The sequence below is a fragment of the Myotis daubentonii genome, chromosome 9, assembly GCF_963259705.1.
Source record: "Myotis daubentonii chromosome 9, mMyoDau2.1, whole genome shotgun sequence".
Lineage (NCBI taxonomy): Eukaryota > Metazoa > Chordata > Mammalia > Chiroptera > Vespertilionidae > Myotis > Myotis daubentonii.
Genome location: NC_081848.1, coordinates 40,679,972 through 40,692,335, shown reverse-complemented (window position 1 = coordinate 40,692,335; position 12,364 = coordinate 40,679,972). Strand labels below are relative to the sequence as shown.

At 53.4% G+C, this 12,364-nt stretch overlaps 1 protein-coding gene across 8 annotated transcripts in view; it reads right to left on the bottom strand.

Moving 5' to 3' along the window:
* The window catches only part of GDPD5 (glycerophosphodiester phosphodiesterase domain containing 5), an 88,640-nt gene that overhangs the window by 61,859 nt on the left and 14,417 nt on the right, over nucleotides 1–12,364 (bottom strand). For 2 of the 8 annotated variants that reach the window (XM_059708417.1, XM_059708416.1), the window contains exon 2: nucleotides 4,121–4,217. The exons of the other annotated variants lie outside the window; for them this stretch is intronic. The gene's annotated coding sequence lies outside the window, so the exon portion shown is untranslated. The remainder of the gene's footprint in view (nucleotides 1–4,120; nucleotides 4,218–12,364) is intronic. 8 annotated transcript variants of the gene reach the window in all.

Genomic DNA, 12,364 nt, shown 5'->3' with positions numbered 1-12,364 from the left:
CAGAGTTGTCAAGGACGCCCTGTGGCAAGGCTTGAACTGGGGTCAGCCCAGTGCAAAGCCTGAGGCCTGAGCCCTGCCCACCAGCATCATCTGAGCCTGTTTACATCCTCGAGTGCCTTCCATCCTGGCCATCTGAGCTAACTTTCTTTCTTTTTTTTATTGGAAGGAAAGCAGGAGAGCCAGTGGATGGTCCAAGGGGGATGACTAAGTCCTCAGATTCCTCTGTTGGCTCGGAGACTGTTTTGGTCAACCCTTGTGAATCAGGGCGGGTCTGACATTCTGGGAATGCAGGGAGACTTCAAACCGGCTTCATGAAAACAAGTTGTAAAAACACTGGCCGCCACTCAAAGTGGCCGGCTGATAGGTTTGGCTCCACAGAGCTGGGTTGAACAAGTTCACCAGGAGGGAACACATAGCAGGAAAGATTTAGGCTAGATCCAGAAGAAGAACTTCCCCGTCACTGGGAGCTGAGCCAGGGATGGGATAAGGCATGGCCTCTTTGGAAGCAGACCAATCCATGTCCTCACCTTCCCAGGCCTTTCTTGTTTGAAGCATTTACGAAGCCACTTTGGTGAGCATTGGAGACATAAAACCACTGCAGGCCAAGCCCGCCCAGTCCTGAGCTTCTACCACTGACCTGGGACCTAGTTTATGAGGATGCTCTGACTTTGGGCAGCTCCTGCCTCCTAGGAAGTCCAAAGTCTCCACGGGTGAGGGCCCTGCATCCTCCCCACACCGAGTAGACAGAGGCCCTGGAGCCTGTCGGAGCTCAGGGCAGGACTGAGAGCCACCGTGCCACCGCCTGTGCCCCTACTTTCCACAACCATCCCTCCAGCATGAGCTACCTCCCCTGGGAGCCTCCTTGATGCAGAGGCCTATGGCGGATGCACAGATGAGGCCTCTCCCTGCACCCCTGCCTCCTGCATCTCCTCTCCCCCCTCCAGGCAGCACAAAACAGGCCGAGTCTCACCCAGTTTGTCCCACTCCACCCTTCCCAGCACTCCCTTTCCTTCCTTCCTTTTCATCCCAACTTCTCAAAGAGTTGTCTATACTCATATTTCCACTTCCTCCCTTCCAGTTGCTGCAAAGCCAACTACTCTCTGTTCCCAAGTTCAGTCATGAGCTCCATGTGAGTAAGCTCAACGGACAGCTTCCAATCCTCCCTGACACTGTGGGCCTCACCTTCCTTCCATGGCTTCCAGGACACCAGTTGCTCCGGTTCCCCTATTCCCTCTTCGTCAGCCCCCCGCCCCAAGCTGGCCTCTCTCTCTCTCTCCAGGACCCAAGCTGCTGCTCTTTATTCTGTGTGAGCCCTGTCCCCTCCCTTGTCCTTCACACTCTCCTTGGGCGATATCATCCACCACTCGTCTCTGCCTGGACCAAGCTCAAGGCCAGTATACCCAATGAACCTCAGGTCATCCCACCCTGGACATCCCAGAGGAATCACACACCCAAGTGGCCAAATGGGAACCCATCCCAACCCCCTAAACCTGCTCCTCCCTTTCCCATCTCAAGCCACCTGGAGATGCCCACCACTCCACCTGAAGCCCCCTCCCAGCTACCCTCAACAGCCAGTGCTCCCTCCAGAGGGAGGTCGTGGCTGGGAACATGATTGCCAGGGAAGAAAAGAAGGGCTAGCAGCTGTGTGGCCCTGGGGACGTCACCTCGTCTCTCCGAGCCATGGGTTTCTCCTCTGTAAAAGGAGGAGAACACAGACCCAGCGGGGCTGGCCGAGGATTAGGTGAACTCGCCAGTGCTGAGTTCTCTCTCCCTGGTGCCTGGGAGGGGGAACTGCCGAGGTCACTCAGGAGGGACATTTGAGCTGTGACTGGGAGGCAAGGCAGGACGAGGGCCGGGATGAAGGAGGGATCGTGATCCTAAAAGCTCTGAGCTGTGGCTGGGCAGGTACAGCCCTCCTCTTGCATATGAGAAGGGGCCCAACGGAAAGACTGGGATGGGGACGGTCTAAAAGGGAGACATCCTGCCCCTTAAGAGCACCTGTCCCCACCTGAACTGGACGCAGCCCTCAGTGCCACGGCACCTGGCTGCAGCCACATGAAGGGCCTGAGACTGGCTCCTTTACTATGGGATTTGGAGCAAGTCACTGAGCCTCAGTTTCCCCATCTGTGAGGTGAGGGGAGCTGGTTATTACAACCCCCAGGATCTGTTCCATTTGGACCCTGCAGGACTGCAGAGTAGGGAGGGGTGTTGGAAGGGGAGACCATTAGGGTGCAAGATCTATTCTCCACAGATAGGGCAGGGAGCAGAGAAGGCCCTGCCTGCTAAGCCAGGGTTGGCTGCCAGGCTCCTCCACACCAGTCTTCCAGGACAGTCACCTCCAGCCCTTCTGCCTTCCCCTGCAGGAGAGCTGCTCTGAGCAGAGAAAAATCGCAAAGCATCATACTAGACATGAGGGAAAGCAAGCCAGGTGGGTATGCATATCACATGCAAAGCTGGCACAAATGCCCCGGCAAACACCTGGGTTTGAGCCCCATCATGCCTGACCTCTCCCCATTCCCCCGTAAGTCCACTCCTTATTCCCCACTACAGTGGTCCAATACCCCCCGTCCGTCCTGCTGATGCCGCTTCAGAAGTGGCTCCTCATTAGAGCACTCCAGCCCTTCACATGGCTGCCTGAGGAAAAGCTAAGGACTCCCTGCGACCTGTCGGATCAAACCCTGTTTGCAAAAAGCTTTTCTTCTCCTGCCTCAGTTCACCTTCCTGGCCTTCCCCAGCTCCCCTCAGGGGAGCTCCAGCCACCCGGAGCTAAGTCCCTGCCCCCAGGAACTCAACTCAACAACTCCACACCCTTACACAGCGAGTTCAAGTTTGCTCTGCAAGGAATGCCTCCTCACTTGTCTCTGCTTGGTGAACTCCTATAGATCCCTCAATACCCCAAAGGGAAATGCTACAGCTCAGTGAATAGGCTTCTGTAGTAGGAGGCAGGTCCTAAAGTCAGCACATGACAGTAAATTACATCTGCTCCAAATCACCCTTATTTTTGACTATATAGAAAACTACCTCTTATATGCAATGCCTAGGCGCTGTTCTAGACAGTTCCCGTGTTTTGACTCATCTAATTCTCACGACTGTGGCAGATTGTATTCCCAAACACTTCTGCAGTAACACTTCCCTTCCCACTTGCTCTTTTTACAATAGCTCTGACACTCTTCTCATGGAGAGCCAGGGTCTATGTCACCCCCACTTGAATCTGGGGTTGGGGAGTAATGGCTGGAGCAACACTACAAGACTTCCAAGGCCAGGTCATCAAAGGTGATGCTGCTTCTGTCTCCTTCACTGGAACATTCCCGCTGGAGCCCTGAGCCACTACGTGCACCATTTGACTGCTCGGCAGCTGCCAGGCTGTGAGGAAGCCATGGAGGAGCAAAGCCCCAAGACTACAGGACAGTGAGTTTCAGGGTGATGTGTTATGCAACCATAGTAACTAGAACATCATTATCCCCCCTTTAGAGAAGAATCAGACGCATAGAGAGGTTAAGCAACTTGCCCAAGGTCACAGAGCTAGTAACTGGCAGAGCCAGGATTTGAACCCAGGCAATTTAGTGCCAGAATCCACACTATTCGCTATCATGCCTTACTAACTGCCTCCACGGATTGTCTCCAGGCCCACAGCAAGCCCCAGGGAGTGGTGCAGAATAAATGACCGAGGGAAGGAATAAGCAAAGGAAAACTTAATGAACAAAAGCCGAGAATGACCTCCCAGGTGCAATACAGGGAACTGAGACAAGCCCGCATAATGCAAATGAGTTTGACTCGAGCTCCTCGTACTGGGGCAGCTCCACTGTCCATAGCCATGGGCTAAGGTGATGATCAGAGGTGCCTGGTGGATGCCACCTGCCTGTGCTCATCAGAGATGAGCCCGAGATGCCCACTACCCACAACTCTACATGCTGCAGAATTAGACACAGGCCCCTGGAGAGCCAGTCCCTTCTCAGCTTGAGCCCTGTGGATCCTGGGGACAGCACCAGGAAGGTCCCCAGGCTGCGAGGCTGGAGATCTGGGTTTAATCCTGGCATGGCCATTGACTGTATGAATTTGGGCTAGGCCCTGCCCCTCTTTAGGCCTAGGTGCTCTTCCGCTGCATTGTTCTAAGACTCACCGGATGCTGAGCTGGCCTCATGGATGGGGGTCGAGGTGAGCCTGGGTATGTGGGTCCAATGACCCACAGTCCTATAAACCCCCAAAGGGATCTGTCCCTAGAAGGAAAGCGGATAATGAGAACAAATCCTACCTACCATTCCCTGGGAGCTTGCTACATGCCAGGCGTTTTTGTACGCACAATATCAATCCTTGCCAGCAACCCCATTAGACACATTAGCAAGTGATGAAGGACTCAAACTCGAAACTCAAGTGATGCTGGAAGCCAGGGTCCAACCCAGGCCCATTCAACTGCCAAACTCCCACCCCTTTCACAAGAGCAAGGGGTAGAAGCCACCCAAGTGTCCAAAAACAAGCAAATGAATAAACAAAATCTGGTATATGCACACAATGGGATATTATTCAACCACAACAAAAGAAGGACATCTTGGCACACGCTATAACCAAGTAGCAAACATGGATGAACCTGGAGGACAGTATGCTAAGTGAAATGAGCCAGGCACAAAAGGACAAATACTGCATGCTTCTATGTATATGAGGTATCCAAAACAGTCAAAGTCATAGAAACAGAAAGTAGAATGGTGGTTGCCAGGGGATGGTGGGGGTGGAGGAAGGAATTGTTGTTTAATGAGTATAGAGTTTCAGTTTTGCAAGATGAAAAAATTCTGTGAACTTCTGTAAAACAATGTGAGCACAGTTAACACGACTGAACTGAACACAAAAAAATGATGAAGATGGTGAATTTTGTGTTATGTGCTTTTTACCACAGTTTAAAAAAATTTCCCATTCTTGGGGTAGAAAGAGATTAGGAGGGGTATTAGGGAGAGAAGTCCAAGCAGGCTTTACAGAAAAGGGGCACTGAGTTGAGCAGGATTTGGGTGAGCATAGATGAGTCTGGGGCACTGTAGACAGAGGTGCCAGACTTTGGGCCCTGCCTCCCTCGCAGGACCCAGCTGACTCCATCTCCCAGCCCATCACAGGCCCTTCACGTCTCCGCACAAAAGCAGTGCCCCACAGGGGAGCTGGCATTGGCCTGGAGCAAGGGATTTCTTGAACACCTACTATGTGTTCCCAGGCCCATTTACTGTGTGACTTTGGGCCAGTCCCTGTCCTTCTGGGGCCTCAGTCTTCCCATCTAGACTAACAGAGGGTGACTCAGAATTCCTTTCCATTCTCACACTGGGAATAATCTCTGAGGGGAGGGCGACAGGGAGGCACCAGAGAGGAGGACCAGGAATCAGGAGCTGCCGCCCCATGATCCTGCCCAGAGCGGTTTCTTCCTACATCACAGAGGAAGTTTGGCTCCATTCCAACTCAACAGACAGGCATCTGTACCTGCTCTGTTTGTGATAGGATCATAATTCCTCTTCCCAACCCTGTGATGTTCCTCTTACTAGTGGAACGGACTCCAGCATAAGGCAAAGCACGATTTATTGCACTGAGCGATTGCGTCCTCCATGCCCAGGACTCTCTCTAACGCAGTGATGGCGAACCTATGACACGCGTCTCAGAGGTGACACGCGAACTCATTTTTTTGGTTGATTTTTCTTCGTTAAATGGCATTTAAATACATAAAATAAATATCAAAAATATAAGTCTTTGTTTTACTATGGTTGCAAAGATAAAAAAATTTCTATATGTGACACGGCACCAGAGTTAAATTAGGGTTTTTCAAAATGCTGACACGCCGAGCTCAAAAGGTTCGCCATCACTGCTCTAAGGATTCTGACTCGCACCTCTTCCCGACTCAGGAATCTTTGCCCCCAAAAGTAATGAGGCGGGACAGTCCTTGGTTCCAACACCAGGTCTGCCATGTGCTAGCTGGATCTCAGGGTCCTCAACTGCATCGTGGGACTAGGACACCGCCCACAGCACCCTAGTGAGTGTTAGATGAGTCAAGGACACAAAACGCTGTGCTCAGGGTCTAGCATACCGTCAGTGCTTAATAAATGGTTGCCATCATTGGCTTTCTCCTTGAAGACAAAGCCATTTTCACCAATCTGTTCCTCTCAGAAGCCAGTTTGTTTGTTTGTTTGAACTCTTCCCAGAAGAGATTTTCCCCCAGGAACGCTGGTGATGATCCCCAGCCAGCCCCAGGGAGAAGAAGGGAGGAGCAATGAGCCTTACTTGATGGAAAAAATCATCATCACGTGGAAATGAGAGAGAAGTCCAGGGAAAGCCCCGCAGCACCTCAACCCCCCTTCTCCTCCTCCACCCAGGAGGACCCATGATGGCACCAGATCCTTCTCGATAAGCTACCTGGGGCCTGGCTGGGAGGCCTGATATGATCAGGCTGCTACGTAAGTCACACAAAGTCTTCTATTCTTAACTGAGCAGGGGCTAGTTCCTTCCCTGCAGCCCTTAGTGCTAGCAGCCCCAGCAGTGTGGGCCTGGGGGGTGATCACAACCGGCAAGAAGATGGTAAGCATCCTGTGACCGGACTGAAGCCTGAGGCCTGCAGCAGCGTGAGCCCAACACCAGGAATCCTTCCCTGGATTCCTTCGTGCCCAGGGCTGGTCAGCTGAGCACCACATGGTCTAGCAAGGGCTGACTCTGACATGTCAGGAACGTGCACATGGGCACTTGTCAGGAATACTCAGAGGCTAATTAGCCAGCTGTCCCAAGAAGGAAAGCAAACGAGGTGTCACTTGACTGTCCTCACGGAGCCTGCCTATCACCCGCATGGGGAACCCAGGCCTGGCTTTCCCGAGCCACCGGCCTGCACCCCAGGTCTCCCACCCCAGACTCCATCAAGAACCTACTGTGTATCAGTTGCTTCTTTTTCCTCAGTGGTTTTTTTCTTTTCTTAAATACATTGTTATTGATTTCAGAGAGTAAGGGAGAGGGAGGGAGAGATAGAAACATCAATGTTGAGAGGGAACCGTTGATCAGCTATCTCCTGTATGCCTTCCTCGAGCCCTCAACCCAGCATGTGCCCTGACTGGGAACTGAACCACAACCTCCTGGTTTATAGGTCGATGCTCAACCACTGAGCCATGCCAGCTGGGCTCCCCAGTAGAGTTTTATAGATAATTTCTCATTTGAGTCTCACGGAGCTGAGGGTTAGGTATCCCTTACCTCCCTTTTCAGGTACAGAGAGATTAGGGACTTACCCTAGGTCAGTGATGGCGAACCTTTTGAGCTCCGCGTGTCAGCATTTTGAAAAACCCTAACTTAACTCTGGTGCTGTGTCACATATAGAAATTTTTTGATATTTGCAACCATAGTAAAACAAAGACTTATATTGTTGATATTTATTTTATTTAAATGCCATTTAACAAAGAAAAATCAACCAAAGAAATGAGTTCGCGTGTCATAGGTTCGCCATCACTGCCCTAGGTCATAGGCAACTATGTAGAGTCAGGACTCACACGCAGGGCTGCCTGGCCCCCAGAGAGGCTCCCCCACACCCCAGTGATGTGGAGGGTCCTCTGCTGGAGTCATAGTTAAGAACATATCCAAGCTGTCCTGACCATTCAAGGAGCTCAACAGAAATGTCCTCCTTCCTGCTTAGAGAGACCACAGGCGAAGTATCTAAAAAACCAATTTCTTTGCTCTGGGCTGGAATGAGATCCTCTCTGCCAATCAGTGGCCTACTATGTGTCAGGTACCCTACTGGGTGTCCCACCCGCTGGGCAGTTTGATTTGACCTCACACCAACCTTGCAAGGTTGGCCTAGGCCAGTGGTCGGCAAACCACGGCTCACAAGCCGCATGTGGCTCTTTGGCCCCTTGAGTGTGGCTCTTCCACAAAATACCGGCTCTTCCACAAAATACCGACTTCTGTGCATGGGCCACGAAGTTTCAATCGCACTGTACGTGCGCGCCCGCACGTGGTATTTTGTGGAAGAGCTGCACTCAAGGGACCAAAGAGCCGCATGTGGCTCGTGAGCCGCAGTTTGCCGACCACGGGCCTAGGCTGAGCCTTAGGGTGGCCATGTCAGAAACCGCCTGGATCTGGGACAGGAACCCAGGTGTCGGGCCTTTTCAGGACTGTGAAGAATTGATGCTCACTGGACTCTTTTCTCAATAAACTGCTGAAGTTTACACCGATCCTCCATTATACCCTCTCTCTGCTTGCTCCCTGCCCCTACTCCTCTGCCCCCATACTAAGCCACGCAGAGGAAACGTCTATGATGCCGCCAGGTACCAGCTGAGCCCAGCTGTCTTCCCTCAACCCCGATTCTGGTGGCTCTAGGACACCATCTGGGAGCCACTCCGGAACAATGGCATTGAGAGGGACCCACGGATCTCTGGGGGAAAGGATGCTGGGCATAGCCGAGCCCTGCACCCTTTCACCCCATCCTGGGCAGGGCAGCTTTGACCAAACACTGTGTGTGAGAGTTTCCAGGTCCCCCAGAGCAGGAGCCCCAGGCCCTGTTGAGATAAAGTCACATCCATGCTAGAAATCGGAGTTTCCCTGACTAACATTTCCTGGCACCAACTGGGAGGTAGAGGGGATGGAGAGGTGACAGCCTTGTTCTGCCCCCTCAGGCAGACCAATTCCCAGTTATGAGGGACACAGGCCAGAGTCCCCTGCATGTGGGCAAACCCTGTTGGACCCCAGCAGTACAGATAAGCTGGGGAGGGGGAATTCCTGACATGTGCTCCCCACACTTCCCCAGAGACCAAACCTAATACCCTGCAGGCCTTTGGGATGCGGTTGGGGAGGGGGGTAGTCTCTGGTCCCAGGACCCAGCAGGCTGATTCTCTTGCTATTTAAATGCTCACAGACACAGGAATGCAAAATACACCCTGATCTGCATGTGCAACTCGTCCATAATTCATGGCCCTCCTATCGCTTTGGCCTGGATAAAATGAACCCAGCAGAAGTCACAGGGAGAACAGTGAGCCGTCACCAGGGAGCACTTCTGGGAAAGGGGTGAGTGGGCCAGAGGCCTGAGGGATTATGAAAACTGGACCAATAAATAAAATTACCAACAAGAACTGTTTCCATGCACGTGGGGTCAGTCAGTTTACTACGGGCTTTCACCAATTTTATCTCATATCTCACGAAAGCCCAGTGTGGGAGTTAACTGTTGTTCCCACTTTACAGACAGGAAACCGAGGCTCGGAGGTGAAGCAAGTGGCCCATTTTCACCGAGAAGAAGCAGAACTTCCTACCCTGCACCAAGCTGGGGCATGTGCACAACCCTGAGCCCCAGCCTGGCTCCACGGCCCTGTCCCCCAAATCACATCTGAGCCACCAGCAAGGATACCAGGGCACTTCACCCTGAGCTCAGAGGGCCAACTGCTGAAGGAAGAGAGAACGTAGAGCCAGCCTGACCCCCACCCAGCAAACAGGCTACCCCCACCCAGGGTGCACTAGGGCCGCCCAGCGGATCCGGAGGTGGGGAGATAGTCTGGCCTTCCCTGCACACATGCAAGAATCCCTGAGAGCCCTTCAGAGCTGACGGCGCGGGCTGGGTGACCAGACCCAAGCATGAGGAACTCACGGTCCGGAGAGGGGAAGGACTTGTCCCAGGTCCCACAGTGGAAGAGTCCAGTCAGTCCTCAAACCTACCAGGTGCCAGCCAGGTGCTGCGGATGAATGTGACATGGTCTGGCCTTCAAGGCACTCGCGGTCAGGTAGGCACCCACTCGGCCAGTGTTTCAGTGTTCGGACCCTCAGGATCTGCCCCAGCCAGCTCCCCCAGCCCAACTTCAAAGACACCCGCTTTTCCTCCCTCTGCCCCCATCACCCAGGCTCCTTACAGCGTCTTGAAGATGTAACCCACCTGTTGTCACCTCTATACCTTTGCTCTGCTGTTGCTCTTCCCACTGGCCAGAGCCTACCTACCCCCCCCCCCCCCCGCCAACACACACACACCCAACCCCCCCCCCCCCACAGCTAACCTTTGTCCTCTTTGCAAGCCTCACTCAAGTTCCCCCCTCCCCTCCCCTCCCCTCCACGGCCCCCAGCTCATGCTAATCCCAGGGGAAGTCTCCCTCCCTCCCCCCCTCTCCTGAGCCTCCCCACGCTACTGACCTCCCTTACAACACCCGCGCCCTCTGCCCAGGCCGAGTGTTCCTGGAACCCTCTCGCTCACACCCCTCAGGACCTGGCACTAACGCTTCACTGAAATGAGTCAATGTGTCCCATCCTCACCCACCACGAAGACCCAGAACGATTTAAACAATCACTGCTTCCTTTTAAGGTTCGTCTTTGTCTTTCTTTAAAAACCCTTAGTGGGCACGGGGAAATGCAACGGAAGGTTCCTTAGTCAGACTCATCTTGGCATTTCCAAATGCTGGCTTTGTGCCTGGCACACAGTCGATGTCTGAGATTCGTTCGTTTGGTGGATGGAAGAACAAAAATATCCCCGCCTTCCACGTTCCCCTGCAGCCACCATCATCATCAATTCCATCCTGGGGCTCAACTCTGCTCCCCGTGGTCCTCTCAAAATCACACAGCCGGGGAGGATCACGCGGTAGCTGGAGGCTCCTGTGCACGAGCTGGGAACGTGAGGGTGTGCTATCTTCCCCAAGCGTCCTCTCTAGACATGAGCCCCGGGCCACGGGCACTGGCACAACGGAGCTGCATGTTCAAGAAGCGTGGGCAAGGCAGGCTGCACACGGCACCGCCTGTTGGGGACCCTCACTTCCTGTCAACACAGCAAAGGCCCTGAGAAGTCCCGCGGTGACTTACGTGACCGAGCACTTCCAGACCCTGTATGGCCACTTGTCCTGGGACCTGCTACCATCCCAGGGAGCTAGGCCTGCTCAGAGCGTTTGGGAAGTGCATACTAGATGGGGTGGCCCGGTCCACCGCGGACAAGGTATGGACACCAAGGAGGCTTGCGCTGGCACACAGCCAAGGCCACACTTCCTTGCGCTGACCACTTTATGGAGGCAGAGGTCTGACCGAAGCCACCAACAATCCTTTGTGACAGAAGCAGAAAATGGATGGGGCATCATACAGGTCCCAGATGGAGCACAGAAGAGGGAACAGGTCACGGGCCAGGCTGGAGACCCGAGTTCCAACTGCAGTACTGCGCTCGCTGCTGGCCACGGCGCAGGGGACCTCATCCTGCTGAGCTCTGCTTTCATCGGCTACAAAATGGTGATAATGCTATTTTCAGGGCTGAAAGGTTCAGTGTGGTGATGGAAGCAGGGGCAGATTACAGACTATAAAGTCCTGACCTGGGATGTGCCGTGTACATCCTATTTCCCTGCCTCACAGCCAGGTTGGTGCGTGGGCATGTCTTGATTAATCACAAGTTACTGCAGAGGGTCCCAATCAGAATGGGTGGGTGGATGGACAGGTGGGTAGATGGGAGTGTGGGTAGATGGGTGAGTGGGTGGATGGATGGGTGAGTGGTGGATGGGTGAGTGGGAGGATGGATGGGTGAGTGGGTGGATGGACGCGTGAGTGGGAGGATGGATGGGTGAGTGGGTGGATGGATGGGTGAGTGGGTGGATGGACGGGTGTGTGGGTGGATGGGTGAGTGGGTCGATGGATGGGTGAGTGGGAGGATGGATGGGTGAGTGGGTGGATGGATGGGTGAGTGGGTGAATGGATGGAAGGGTGGATGAATCCCTAGCAAGACCCAGGATCAATAATGGCTGGCTGAATAGGTATTAATGAATGGATGAACAACTCTAGTAAAAATTGTCCAATTTCTCAGTCCTCAACTGATAGAAGCATCAAATTAGGAAGGGGACACACACACCCATGTAAGAAGGGAGAAGAAGGAGGTGCTGGGCTGCTGGAGGCAAGCCTGTGGACAGCAGACTGCAGGGTCAGGGCGAGAAGAGCCAGAAACCTAAAAGGCAGGAACTATTGCTAAACAGGTGCCGCAGTCCAGGGCACTCGGTGCAAAGTGTTGGCACTCCCAGCAAAGCAGTCCGTGTTCCCAGAGCCCATCCCTGGGAACATCAGCATGGTGCAGAGGAGGGAAGTGTCAATCCTGTCCACAAGGCTTCCAACTAAAGCGATCCAAGGGCTGGTTTTAAAGGGGATAAGGGAGCAGAAGTAGGGCTTGGGGGCACACGCCTTAGCTGCCTGGAAAAATAATTCTTACGTTTTTACATCAACTTAGCAACATAGTCGTGCACAGGAAAAACATATTTTAAGTGCCTACTGTGTGCCAGGCAAGCACTGTTAGGTGGGGAGCTGGGCACAAGGCCTCCGCAGACAGCATCGTGTGTTGAAGACTGGAGAGATGAGGGGTCAGATCACCTGGTCACTTGAGGACAGAGAAGGTGGTGCTGGAGAAAAAAGCCACAGATAGGAAGTCCGGAGG